Source organism: Melospiza georgiana, chromosome 8 (genome assembly GCF_028018845.1).
Source record: "Melospiza georgiana isolate bMelGeo1 chromosome 8, bMelGeo1.pri, whole genome shotgun sequence".
Lineage (NCBI taxonomy): Eukaryota > Metazoa > Chordata > Aves > Passeriformes > Passerellidae > Melospiza > Melospiza georgiana.
The window spans coordinates 8,439,441-8,452,683 of record NC_080437.1 but is presented as its reverse complement, the minus strand read 5'-3'; the positions used below and the strand labels follow the sequence as shown (position 1 = coordinate 8,452,683).

At 42.6% G+C, this 13,243-nt stretch overlaps 1 protein-coding gene across 1 annotated transcript in view; it reads right to left on the bottom strand.

Moving 5' to 3' along the window:
- Positions 1–12,628, bottom strand: part of RHOBTB1 (Rho related BTB domain containing 1) — a 48,460-nt gene extending 35,832 nt beyond the window's left edge. Inside the window, exons 1-2 of the mRNA XM_058029089.1 lie at positions 12,565–12,628; positions 8,085–8,180 (exon numbers count right to left, since the gene is read on the bottom strand). The gene's annotated coding sequence lies outside the window, so the exon portion shown is untranslated. The remainder of the gene's footprint in view (positions 1–8,084; positions 8,181–12,564) is intronic.
- Between the last annotated feature and the right edge of the window lie 615 nt (positions 12,629–13,243).

Below are 13,243 nucleotides of genomic sequence, written 5' to 3'. Positions count from 1 at the left end.
CACAATTAGGCTTAGAGACTTCAATGACGTGGGTAGATCAAAATAATTTCTAACTACTTTTGTAATGGTTTAGAATATATTTCATTAGATTTTATCCATAAAAAGTTCATAAAGAGAACAAATGGCTTGAATAAAACTATGTAAGAATATACTCTGTAAACATTAAAATAAAATTCAACTCATTTCCTGTCAATACAATTTTTGTATTAAAAGGTTTGCATTCAGGGCTGCAATGTACCCTTGCCAAATGCTCATGCATTCCTAATTAGCTTTCTTTTCAAAACTATTGCACATTGTACCCAGTCTGTTCTTCTCTTTGCTTTGCATTTGACGTAAGGTGTCTCTATTTAGTGACATCAACATCTGCTCTCAGCCAGCTATGCAAATTGATTAGGCCAGTTGCATCCCTTTTTCTACAATCCCACATTTGTCTTAATTCTCAGAGATGGGAACATATAACACACCCAATGATACCTTCCTTCACTGTTTTCATCAGACACCAACATAGAGCACTATACATTTATTTGTTACGGTTTTTTTCAGTTCTTCATTGACTGCTAAATATAGTGCAAGACCATCGTTTCTTAAGAAGCCCGCAGTGCACCAGATTTTGTTAGAGCATTCTGTGAATGATATATAGCACCAGTGGTTTGCCTTATGAACTATATTTCCCCATTCTTTTTCACTAGAAAAGGGATATAGAAGGCTTAATATCAGCATGCATTTTGAACAGCCAAGTAAACAGGAAAGAAACCATCTACAGAAGGAAAATGCCAATACTTATAATTTGGAATAAAAATTAAATATCTACATTTTTTTCAGAGGGTTATATTTCGACAATGCTTTAGTTTTCAATCTAATTATGTGTAGGATATTGGCTTTTGCATTTCCCTGCTTCCATATTTAATCTTGTTAATTACAAGACCCTAATTTTCTCCACCTCACTCCAAAACAGAATATCAATTTAGGTGGGAAGAGTCCTCCAGAGGTCATCTAGTCCAACCTCCTCCTCAATGCACAGCTAACTTCAAAGTTTGATCTGGTTAAGGACAATCACTCCACAACCTCCAATCCATGTGTTTCATTGCTTAGCCACTCGCTATGCAAATGGCTTTTTTTACAACAGTGAGAAATTTTTTTCTTTACACCCTCCCTGCTGCTACTTGTGACTGCTGCCTTTTGTCCTTTTGCTGCACAGAGAAGACCTGGTTTCCCCATAACCCCTTGTGACTACATGAGGTAGTAATGAGATTCCCTCTTAACCTTCTCTTCGCCAGGTTAGATAAGCAGCTCGCTCAGTGTGTCTGTGCGTATCTCATGTTTCCTATTCCCCACGGTATCAGAAGCCCTTGGTTCAGGGCACTATTATCATTAGCAGCACTGTCTTCAGTTGGTCAAAACTGAGCAGAGTTTCTCAGCAGCCACCCCACAAGTGCCCAGCAGAGGGGAAGGAGCCCTGCCCTCGCCCTCCTCGCTGCTCTCAGCCTCAGGCATCTCCAGATGTGGCTGTCCCGCTGATGGAAAGGCACTCAGCTGAGCCAGGTATGTCCCAGCCTGTTCACCGGTGCTGTTACAGTCTCTCTGATGGTCCCTTAAACTCTGATAAACTGCCTTTGCTGCCATCCTTCTCTTTCTACAGACTGTGGGGTCTGGTCTTAATAGGGAGTGGATCCACTTTGAACAGTTCCAGTCTGCAGAGTTAGGTGTACCAGGACACAATTAAGCAAAACAAAATTTTGGCTTAATAAGAAGAACAGCAAGAGAAACAGCTGAGCAGTTATATAAGAGTCTCCCAAGGGAAGAAGTGGCAGGGTTATGGCTCACTGCACTCCCAACCCAGAGAGGATGAGGCTGTTTTAAGAATTGGTTCTATGGCAGAGTTTTGTATCACATGTGTAATGTCTTCTAATGGGAGCAATTTTGCAACAGCTTGTATTTGTTATATTCCACACTTCTCACTCCTCAGGACTACAACATGGATACAAAAGATTTAATCAACTTATAAAAACACATTAAAAAAAAAAACTCCACCTTAAATAGAAAAAACTGACTAGTAGGAGGATTTCTTCTTGACTGTGTCATTTTGCTGTTTGGCAAGGGAATGAATCTGGAAGTAATAGTGCTGGCATCTGCATAACTGTTCAGAGCTTCTTAAAATGTTTCTGCCATCTAATCAGATGTTAATGGAATGGAAAGAACTCCTTTGTGGAATGAAATAAGAGTCATAGCAAACAGTCAGCTGGGGAAGATTTTCTGTCTGTCTGTCTGACCTTGTGGCTAGCTGTCAGTCTCCATCTCTCCTCTATATAGATCCGTCAAAATTCACTTGTCCCTGAGAACTGAGTTTCCAAGAGACTTGAAACGTCTTTATACTACAACTACAGGAGGTTTTCAATGACATACACAGTCTTTGCTTCTTACTCTTGATCTAAGCTATTGAGCTTTAAAAACCGTTTATAAATGGATCAGCCCTTTTTCTTCCAAGCATTATAAATGCTCTCCCTGCCTTTTGAGGATTGCATAAATCACCTACTAAATGCCTAGTAGATTTATACACAGGAGGATACAAAATGCAGACCAAATTTTAGAAGCTAAAATAGTCATCAAAGATTTCAGAAATTCTACAGGAGCAATAAAAAAGTAGACATCTCTGCAACAATGTGCCACCCCTGCTTGGAATTCCTTCTGTTGGTGGTACAAAGAGATGATGAGGACAAGTCTTGAACACAGATCTCTAGTTACAGGAACTGGAAAACATGGGGTAGGGTGAGGGGAAGAGAAACAAAGTGGATTTTGTCGCCTTTTTCACAGTTGCCAAAGCCTAATGTTCCTGGTCTCGGAATCACTGCTTATATACAAGAACAGCAGCCAGCAGCCATACTCTGATCTTTATAGGCTGTCAAACCAACAGAGCAGGATTAAGTAGAAGAATCAAAGGCAGCTTAATCTCATCATCACTGATCTTAGAGAAACAGCCTTATTAGCTACAATTTACTCCTCTCTACCTCTGTCCCATAGTGAGCTAGACATGAAAGTAAGACCCAGTTATGGTTTTAAGAGCCTGATACAAATCCTTCTGAAAGAGTAGAGGAAAAGCTTCCAGGGACTCCTCTGGGCTTCAGTTCGGGGAGTAATTCAAGAAGAAAAAGTTCACAGAATCAGTTGCTACATGCCTGTCTTAGAAAGATAATAAAGCAGCTGAAAAAAACCAGAAATGAATGATGCACCTGTAACTTCAGTATTTTTTCACTAGGTTGTTCAAAGAGTGTGCTTATTTGGATTACAATCCCTCCCAAGATTACAGTACAATTCTACATTTATTTTGAACAGTGTGATTCCACACAGTAGCAACACTGTGGGATTTTATGAATTCAAGACCAAAATTCAAACTTTGTTATATTCTGTGTGTTTTATACCTTGGAACCACTCATTTTTTTGAAAGAGGAAGCTTTGCCAGGAAGGTAAGACCTTGTGCCTCTTACCACCACCTTACACCAGTTTACTGACATGATTTAGTCACACTAGCAAAGACTGCCTTGCAAAGCCTGCATTTTTGCAACACAACAAATTCAATAGGTGAAACTGGATTATATCAACACAAGATTCCTACTTGTGCATTTCTTCCAAATGCCACTCATGTATTTTAGAGGTTTACTTCAATATGCCTGAACAAATTTAATTCCTTTTTTTGTTGTTTCCCCAATGAGTTAAGACCATAAACCACATGCAAAAAGAATATTACCAGGGTTGGTTCTGATGGATATCTTTCACTCCCTGAAACACTTTCTATAAATTCTAGCAAAATGGTGTAGCTGAAGGATAATGGTAATTGCAGAAATTGCAGAAGAATGCACACAAGTGATCCATAGAAGAAATCACACACGAGTGATTCCAAGTCTAAGCAGCAGGCAATAAAGACAGTTTGCATGTTTCACCACAGGCTGCTTGATGAAACTTCCGTAATTATGTTTATTAGGAATAGCTTCCAAGAAGGATTTTGTTCTTTTAAATGCTACCACTCAAAAGCTATCAACCATGAAATCACATACTTCTTGCATATATTTGCAGTTTTCACAGAGGGTGTAGGACTACTTCCAGGATCTGCCTGAAAAGTATCACTGTTACACGTTTGAACTACAGATTAGGCACAAATCAGAGAACTTAAAGGAGTGTGTGTATACTGTGTAATTTGCAAAGTACTGAGTAAAAGACATCACCTTCCAATTACACTTACAACTGCAGCATTTAAATGTGTCAGGAACAGAATACACCTTTGTAAAATTAAAAACAAGCTAGAACCAGCAATAGCAGTGGTTTTGAAGCTAATCAGGCATTCAGGGAGCTTTAACAAAATCAAAGATATTCTAGTGCCTTGAAATTTCTCATCCACTCATTGCCTGAAAGTCATTGCCAAAGAAACATGAATTCTACTAGAAGGGGCTTTTTCTCTTTCAACAAAGCAGCAAGACATGTAGCTTTCTATTTTTAAACTTTTTAAAAGTCTTTTGTGAGTCAGGCAATAGTTCTTTTCATGGGTAATGGTAGAAGAGAAGAACTAAAAAGGTATTAATCTTATTTACCCCCATACATACATCCATCTCAAGTGTAAACTGTACCTGTTGCTCAGGACAATTACTGGGACACCTGCCCATGCTGAGCACATCTAGGAGGCCATGCAGAAGCAAATTCTACCACTGAGAAAGCAGCTGAAAACAAAAAGCAGCTAAAGCTCAGGTACTGGTACCATACCATGTTTTTGTTACTGCAAATCCTCATTTTGAGGGTGCTAGGCCCTTGCTTCCAGAGGTGAGAGAGACAGGTAATTCCAGCTGGCAAGACAATGTTCTGATGGAACAGCACTGATTTTATATCCCAGCTTTGATCTCTTATGTTGGGTACCTTGATGCTTAATCTCCCTGAATTAATGGACATTTCAGAACCCCATAATTTCTTTCTTCCTTTCCCACCTAACTGTAACAAATTGTTCTTGATTCTACATAGGTGTTGTGAAAAACAGTCATTCTTCTTAATGTAAAGCACAGCCAATCCCATGAAAAAGTCAGAAACATGGATTTCAACAGTATGATAAATAGTGCTAGAGAACATAAATTTAATTACAAAGATCAAAAGCAACAAACAGCAACACTGCCCTTCCTCTCACACCTGAACCACCCACACAAGGCAGTCCTTGTTTTCTAATCTAGTCATAAGCAGCCATAAGTCTGAGAAGAACTAGTTCAAGCAGCTTTAAAATTTAAAATTTCCTCCGACAAATTTAATTCTGCTGAAGGTTACTGTTGCACACACACCCCTCTGCTGGCTTTGCACAGTCCAGAACTTTGTATTTACCATTCTGAATTGTCAGATACATTCAAGTGCCAGATTGCACTGTAGAGGCAGTAGCTATTTTATTCCACTGACTGTGAAGACACTAATCTCTGAGAGAGCAGTAGCTTCTTTACCCAGACAGCTAAATTTACTACTACTTGTCTCATAATACCTCAAGTGACACAGAAGCCCAAAAGCAAATAAGCTTTGACTGGGATATTAAGGAGTAAATAACACCTCTACAAATACACACCTTTCAGAGAGGCAGCATTTTCTGATTCAAGCAAATACCCATCTACAAGTTAGCTTTTTTTCAGACCTGCAGATATATTCACTTTGAGAAGTGAAACCAAATAAGAGAAATAACAGGAACTGGTGTGGAAACAGCAAGTTTCTGAGAATATTGTTCTGTAATTTACCTACGTGAGCTATACATCTTACTCAGAAATTCATTTTAAAACAGACTGGGAAGCAAGGCTTGACACTGGGAGCAGAGGAGAAAAGAGAAATCTGGATTCTTGGGTGTGCCATTTCCCTCAATAGGTACTTTTTGATGGTGAGATCAGTCAATGCATATTAAATAATTCATAGCATCACTGTCCTGGGTTCAGCTGGACTAGAGTTAATTTTCCTCCTGGTTGCTGGTCAGAGCTGTGTTTCGGACTCACTGTGAGAGCGCTGATGACGCACGGGTGCTGTGGGTGTTGCTTGGTGGTGCTCACTCCAAACTGAGACATTTCAGTGAGCAGGTACACCAGAAGCTGAGGGGGAGCAGGGCAGGACAGGTGACCCAAACTGCCCAAAGGGACATTCCATACCCTAAAAGGTCATGCCCAGTGTAGAATCAACTGGGAGCTACCAACTGCTGCTCAGGGCTGGGCTGGGCCTCAGCCAGCACATGTGCATCACTTGTTTTTCTGGGGTTTTATTTCTCTCCCTTTCTTTTCTCTCCCTTCCAATTCAAATGATTATTCTATTTTATTTCAATTATTAAACAGTCCTTAGCCCACGGGTTTTACCTTTTTGTACACAAGCAAGCAGCTGCATGGTACTTAGCTTCTGTCTGGGGTTAAACCATGACAATCACAACTTGCATATGTGTAATACTGTATATTGGCTTTCAGGAACTGCATTGCCTGTAAAATGACTTCTATTTTTATTCACAAAGTATATGTCTGTCTTTGATGATGTCCTGAAAGGGGCTCATTAAATTACTAATGTAACTATTAAAGCTATTAAATTACCAATTTTGAGGGATCAATTCAAAGCACATAGAGATAAGCATAAATCCAAAGTAAACCAAGTGTCTCTTCACTTCATTGACCCTCCAATGAGGCTCTGAATGCTAAAATGTCTTTCTCCTGACAAGATTAACCCCTTCATTGTATAATCCTCCCTGGCCAAAACAGTGGAACTAGCTACTCCTAGGGCTCACAGAATGTTCTGCTTGGTAGTACACAATGATGGAGGGAGGAGAGATGCTTGGTTTGTGTTTACTTTTAGAGCCCAGGGGGGAGATTGCTCCCTAAGCTTCCTGACAAGATGTTTATTTTTATTCACATTGTCACTATGTTTTCCCATGAAAAAATATTTATACTTCAGAGGAAATGTTTCAGTAACGTGTTTCAGACAGGATAAGCAGTGTTCACTTCCCTTCCTTTTATTATGAGAAAGCAATTTTGCTTACAGGAGGAAGTAAATAAATCAATTCCCCAGAGATGCCTGGGAAGGGGTAATTCCTGCAGGGAACCCATCTTGAAAATACTGGCAGCATGACATTAGGTCAGTGTTAGTGGAGGTTTCATTTGCAATTGCAAGAAAACAACACATCAGAGATTTATTGTTTCCTTTGTTTAGAGAAATAGACCATTCCTGTGCAATCCTGTCTTAATTAAAACATTATCCCTTCTGGCAAATTTTAGTAGCATCTTATGTCCCTATCTGCACTATTATAATGTACATTTAATACATATGGAAAGCTATAAATCCATCTTTTGTCAATACTTCTGACATATAACAGACTGAGAAGGCCAGTGGATGAAAATGACCTACTTTCATTGACTACTCCAAATTGTGAGCAGAGGGTTTGACTCTATGATCTCCAGAGGTTCCTTAAAACCTGAATTTTCCCATGATCCAACATCAAGGACATGTATTTGGTTTAACTAACTTACATACTTACTGCAGGAACTGTGAAGATCTGGCTGTGATACTTGACAAAAGCAATATAAATATACATCTGTAACTCAGGCTGGCAAAAGCCCCACTTTTCCCAAGGCTGCCTAGAGCAGGAACTGAGAAAGCTGCCTGGATGCATGGAAAAGTACCTACATGTTTGTGGTGCAAACTCTTCCTTCATCCCAGGATCTCACTCTTTTCCTGCACCTGCAGTTAGTCTGTGTGAGAATTCACTCTTGAAAATCAGACTTTGCAGCTTCTGTTTCTTTGATGCTTGGAAAAAAGGCTGACATTGGGTCAAAAGCTACTCTGTGAAGAAGCTGCTCATTAGCAACCCTGCAACACCAACATTTGTTTTTATCTGCTGGAATACCAGAACAAAGCTGACTAATCCTGTAAATGAAACTGTTATTTGTAGGATTTTTCAGTTAAGACTTTTGGTAAAAAGTTTGCCAAGACACAGATGTTATAACTCTAAAATACTTGACCAAAAGCTGCTGGTCAGAAGAGCAGTGGTGACAGGCAACACTAAGTGAAACAACTCAGGGGTTTTTTTATTTCTCCCTGTCAATACTTACCTCACAGGAGAAAATGTTCACATCCATTTTTAGCAGCTTGATCAAAAGCAGAATTTCATTAAAAATACTTCATGTCTTTCTCTTAACGTGGCACTCCTAAGGAGGAAAGAAGGGGAAAAAAGAGAATAAACTTTACTATTTTCAACCTAAAATTACAATGCATGCAATAGCAACAACATCTTTTATGATGCATTTTATATTATAAAACAGGCCTGCTTGGTCAATAAAAGAGTCTTCTGAAGTTTCAAACAGGTAAACTGTGTATCTTTATTAAAACACTCTTTGCTCCAATGCAGTGAAGAAATCATGGGTAGCTTGATGAGCTTTTGGGTATAATTGGAGATTGACACAACTCTGTCAAATGAAGCTTTTTCATGAATAATTTCCTTCTGGATTTAGATTAAAAAAAAATACCCAAACCACCTTAGGTGTCAGAAGCTAACACTGCTGTATCCCAGTTAACCAGCTCCTCTCTCTTAGGCAACAGACTCTGAGGAGGGATTTTTTTGGCTACCTTCAAGGTGACAAGACTCTAAAATATGAGCTGACAGCCTGATGACACATGAACTGGGAATTCTGTGTTGCTTCCTCCCTTTGGTAACAAATGAAATTAACTATAAAAGTCCTTAATTTGGTTTGGTAAATGCCTACTTTATTGTGGCTTGGTTCCCATCCAGGAGCAAGGTGGAGGTTTTCCAAGAACCAAAGGTGGGAATAACATTGATTTCACCTCAGATGCTGCCCTAAAAGCAAAGCTTGGGGGCACAAGTAGGTTTCAGAGGTTCAGGCCAACTTAAATAGCAGCAGTGAAATGCAGAGTCTTCAAATGAACAGAGCAGTGGCCCACTGGGCACTTCTCCCTTCTTATCAGGATCATTTCAGAACTGAATTTAGGACTGAAGTTAATTTCTCACAGAAGTTACAACCTTCTGTAGATACCCAGCACAACACAAGGGAGAGAGAGAGCAAACAGAAAATGAAGTAACACTTTATTCCACCTTTGTGGAATAGACAAGCCACAAGAATTGACACTAGAGCTAGAGGGATGATGTTTATGTCCTCTAAGAGTCCTGTCCTTCCTTTTGCTACTTATCAAAGAGCATTTTAGTGGCAAAGACATATCAGTCTTCCTGAACTGCCATGTTTCATGCAGCTATTACTGTAGAGAATCTTCTCACCATCTTTTCTGCTGTGCTCACCCTTACTTCCTCCAAGGCAGGCCCACACAGCTCCCTTTGTAAGCCCTACAATAACAGCCTTAACCCACAATTAAACAGTTCCCCAAATTATTAATTATTAATTAATACTCAGGGCTCTAAAACTGTTTAAAAAGATACTTTATGTGATACTGTACCACTTGTAACTGTTTACTTGTTTCTTGAGTATTAATGGCAGATTTGAAGTTACTTGCAGCTTCTTTCAGAAAATTTCTTTTAAAAAACATCAAACTAAAAAAAGGGCATCTGGTTTATCTGATCATAAACCCAGAGCTTTCTATGTTTTTACATTACTGAGATCTCATTTGCTTTTAACAGCCTTTCTCTGCTTCACCCTCATTAAAATCTACAGACATGACCTCCAAGGATATATCAAGATCCTTCTTAATCTCAAACAGACATGCAAAGCCCTTCCACAAGCTCATTCACAATTCTTCTTCATCAATCATTAATCATTTACATTATTCTCCTATTAAAGGCCACATTAAGACTCTCTTGCTTGCTGGGATATTTTTTAAATTGTTATGCTGTAAAATGAGACCAGTTGTTTGAAGAATGTAAGCAGACAGAAATGTAGCTAAACCTGATTTTCATCATTACTAAAGCATAAGCCTAAAAGTTCCACTTCACAGATAAAAGTTTATGGCCTTCATCCCCCTGCCCTTCAGTCTTCCACTTTCTGGTTTTGAAGACAGCTGAGTTCTTAATTAGCACTGCTCTACCCTATTACAACTCCAAAATACAAACATCTCTCATACCGTGGTAGTGGAGGCAGATCTCTCTCTGTGATGATGAGCTGCGCTCAGAGGAACAGAGCAGCGGAACCTCACATGCACCTTCCTTCCCAGAGTCTGGAGGAGCTCACAGCTCAGGAGAGAGCTGCCTTGCTGTGACCCTCACCCTGTGTGCCTGCAGAGAAAGCATCAGCTCTGGCAGTGGCAGTGCCCTTCCCTCTCTCTCCCATCTCTCTGCACCCAGGCAGTACCCAGGCTAACGCTCACCCACAGCTACGAGCACACCGTGTGTGCAGGACACACAGCAAGGTCACCGTGGGCTGAGGGAAAATAAAACCTGCTGGAACACACAGTAATTCACTGAGGGATGTACTTGCATGGTGTAATTCTCCAAAGTGGGGGATTTCTTTTAAATAGGCAGGTGAGGAACAGGAACACCTGCTGCAGGTTGGCAAGTGGAGCATTTCCAGTGCAAACCAGACCCAGAAGGATCACAAGGGAGGCCAGGTGGAACACTGGGCGCCCTGGATGACTCCTTGTGGCCAAGTCACGTCTAATCTGGTTTAGAAGCCTCTTATGTGATGGACAAGACACTCCTCTTACACACTGACACTACAGAAAACTCAAGAAAACAGCCCAGTTTTTCCCTCAAATCCACCTCAGCTTCACCTTTGTGTTGTTCAGAAGCCTTAGCTGATCCAGTGTTTGCCCCACTCCTGTTTTGTTTGGTTTGTTGGGGATTTCTATTATTATTATTATTACGAAACTAACAATATTGCAGAATTTTATCCTCTCAAGTTTTTTTACAAGCTTCCTTTAACTGGCCCATCACCTCTGTGCATTGGTTTCAGTTTCTGTAACACCACAAATTCACAGTACATCTGCCTCAAGTCTCTTCAACAAACCATGAGGGATTACATGGAAGAAAAGTGCTTTTAAGCCTTATGTTTCTGACTTGCTTAACGTGGTCTCACTTCAAACTTTTGCCTTTAAAAGTTCAAATACTGGGAGAAATTTAAGTAGAAGAAAGAGCAGAACCTTAGTTCACTGTTGTAATCTTTACTATGACACACCTCACTTGCTCTACATTACATGGTTGAACAGACAGTAGAAATGTTACTTCCCATTGATACCTAAACCAACATTTCCTTTCAACATACATTCAAACCTTAAATGTCGGACACACAGCAAATGCAAGTGTTTTGCCCTTTCTATTTCAGTTTTGGTAACTATGTTTTTTTTTCTGGGATCTCTAAGAGAAACAGGAACTTTTTCCTGCATTGATTACACAGACAACAACATGATGAATGTGATACAAATATTTCCATTTGACTAAGTACAAATGACAACATTGGGTGAGAAGTTGACAATCAGGTTCTAAAAGAGGATGGGATATTATGACGGCCACTAGCCCTATCTTAAGAGCACCCCCAACAACTCAGTCAAACAGCTGCTAAACGAAAGTGCAAGTAACTAAAGCTCAGCTTTCCTATGCTCCCCAAATAGGGAAAAGGTTTTCCCTTTTGTCATTTCTTTTTCCCAAGAGCTACAGAAGAGTTGGGATAGTATGGCCTTCTGCTTCTCCCCAGAGGTGCTCAACAACTGTAAGCAAGGGAAAGAGCTCTTGAATGTCATTCTCATACAAGGCTTTTTAGGGAGGCACATCCTTTTTTATAACCAGCTCCTCTTGTATCCAGCTCTCTACATGCATTTGCACTCTGTACCAATTACAAATTTCATTCTTCCTATGCACAGAACCATTAATAATTTAAGATTAAAAAGGAACCTAAGGGCAGGAATATTCCATTTTTGCTCACGAGATAGACGGTACGCTGCTAGTATGTCAACTCAAGTTATCTTTGTGCATGCTACGTTAATTCAGCAAATTGCTTTTCAAACAAAGTGCATGCAGAAAGTGCCTAGAGATTCTACACGAGAAGAAAGTTTCATTTCTATGGCAAAGGTGCCAAACCCATACCCAGAAAGTGAAATACAAACAGAATTTAGTTTTGTCCATCTAGTTTTCACAAACAGGAGTTAGCCAAGATGAATGTTGTAAAGAAGCCCTCTGCAAGAGCACGTAAAAGTCAAGCCAGGTGTAGTGATAAATACCCAGCGCCCTGCGTGCACCGTGGGAAACCAGGGAATGAGCGCACACGTCTAACGGTATGGAACGGCTCGGGAGCGATGCAGCAGGACCGCCTGACACCCGAGCGAGCCGTCAGCATTTCTGACCTTACCGCGGAAGGGAACGGGACATCAGGGCGAGGGAACGGGACATCACGGCGAGGCGGGCAGGTGCGGAGTCCGTCCTGGAGCGGGAGCTGGGGGCTGCTCCTGTCAGGAGCCGGCCCGGAACGGGGAGCGCCCGCGGCCCGCCGGTCCCAGCCCCGCGGTGCCCGGCCGCCCGCCGCTCCTTCCTCCGCCGCAGCTCCCACGGCCCCGGCCCCGCTGGGTCACCCACAGCGACCGGCGGCAGCGGCGTCTGCCCGTCCCGCGCCTGCCCCGGGGCCGCAGCGTCTCACTCACCTGAGGGCGGAGCGGGACTGCCTGGGGACAGGACACCAGTGACGCTCGGCGGGGTGCGGAGGGCGGTGCGGTGTCTCGGGTGCGGTGCCGTCCCGCCCTGCTGTGCCGTGCCGTTCTGTGCCGTGCCGTACCGTGCCGTTCTGTTCTGTGCTGCTCTCTGCCGTGCCGTGCTGTTTTGTGCCGTGCCGTTCCGTGCCGTGCCCAGCGCGGAGCGGGCGCGCGCGTCCCAGCCAACCAGCGCCGTCACGTGAGCGCGCCCCGGCACGCGGCGCTGCTGCCGCGGCCGTTGCAGCGGCGCGCGCGCGGCGGCGGCGGGAAGGGCGCGCGCCGCTCCGCTCCGCTGCGCTCCGCTCTGAGGGGCCGGGGATCGCCGCGCCCCTCACGGGGCTCTGGGGCTGCCGGCGGCGGCGGCGCGCTCGCCCTTCCTGCCCTCGGGAGAGAGCGCTTCCAGGAATTGAGGGGCTGCGGAGGCAGGAAATCCTGCGGGGCCCCGTGCGGGGAGCGGCCGCAATGGCATCACCTCCGTGCGCGAGAGGGTGGGGTCCCCAGCCGCCTCCTCCCTGCTCCGTGTGAGCATCCGCACCACGAGATGTGGATCAAGGTGTGTGCGCCTCCCTGAACTGTGAATACTCTTGTGTTTAACATTGCTGACGAGTAAATCCCACCGCACTGCTCGCCT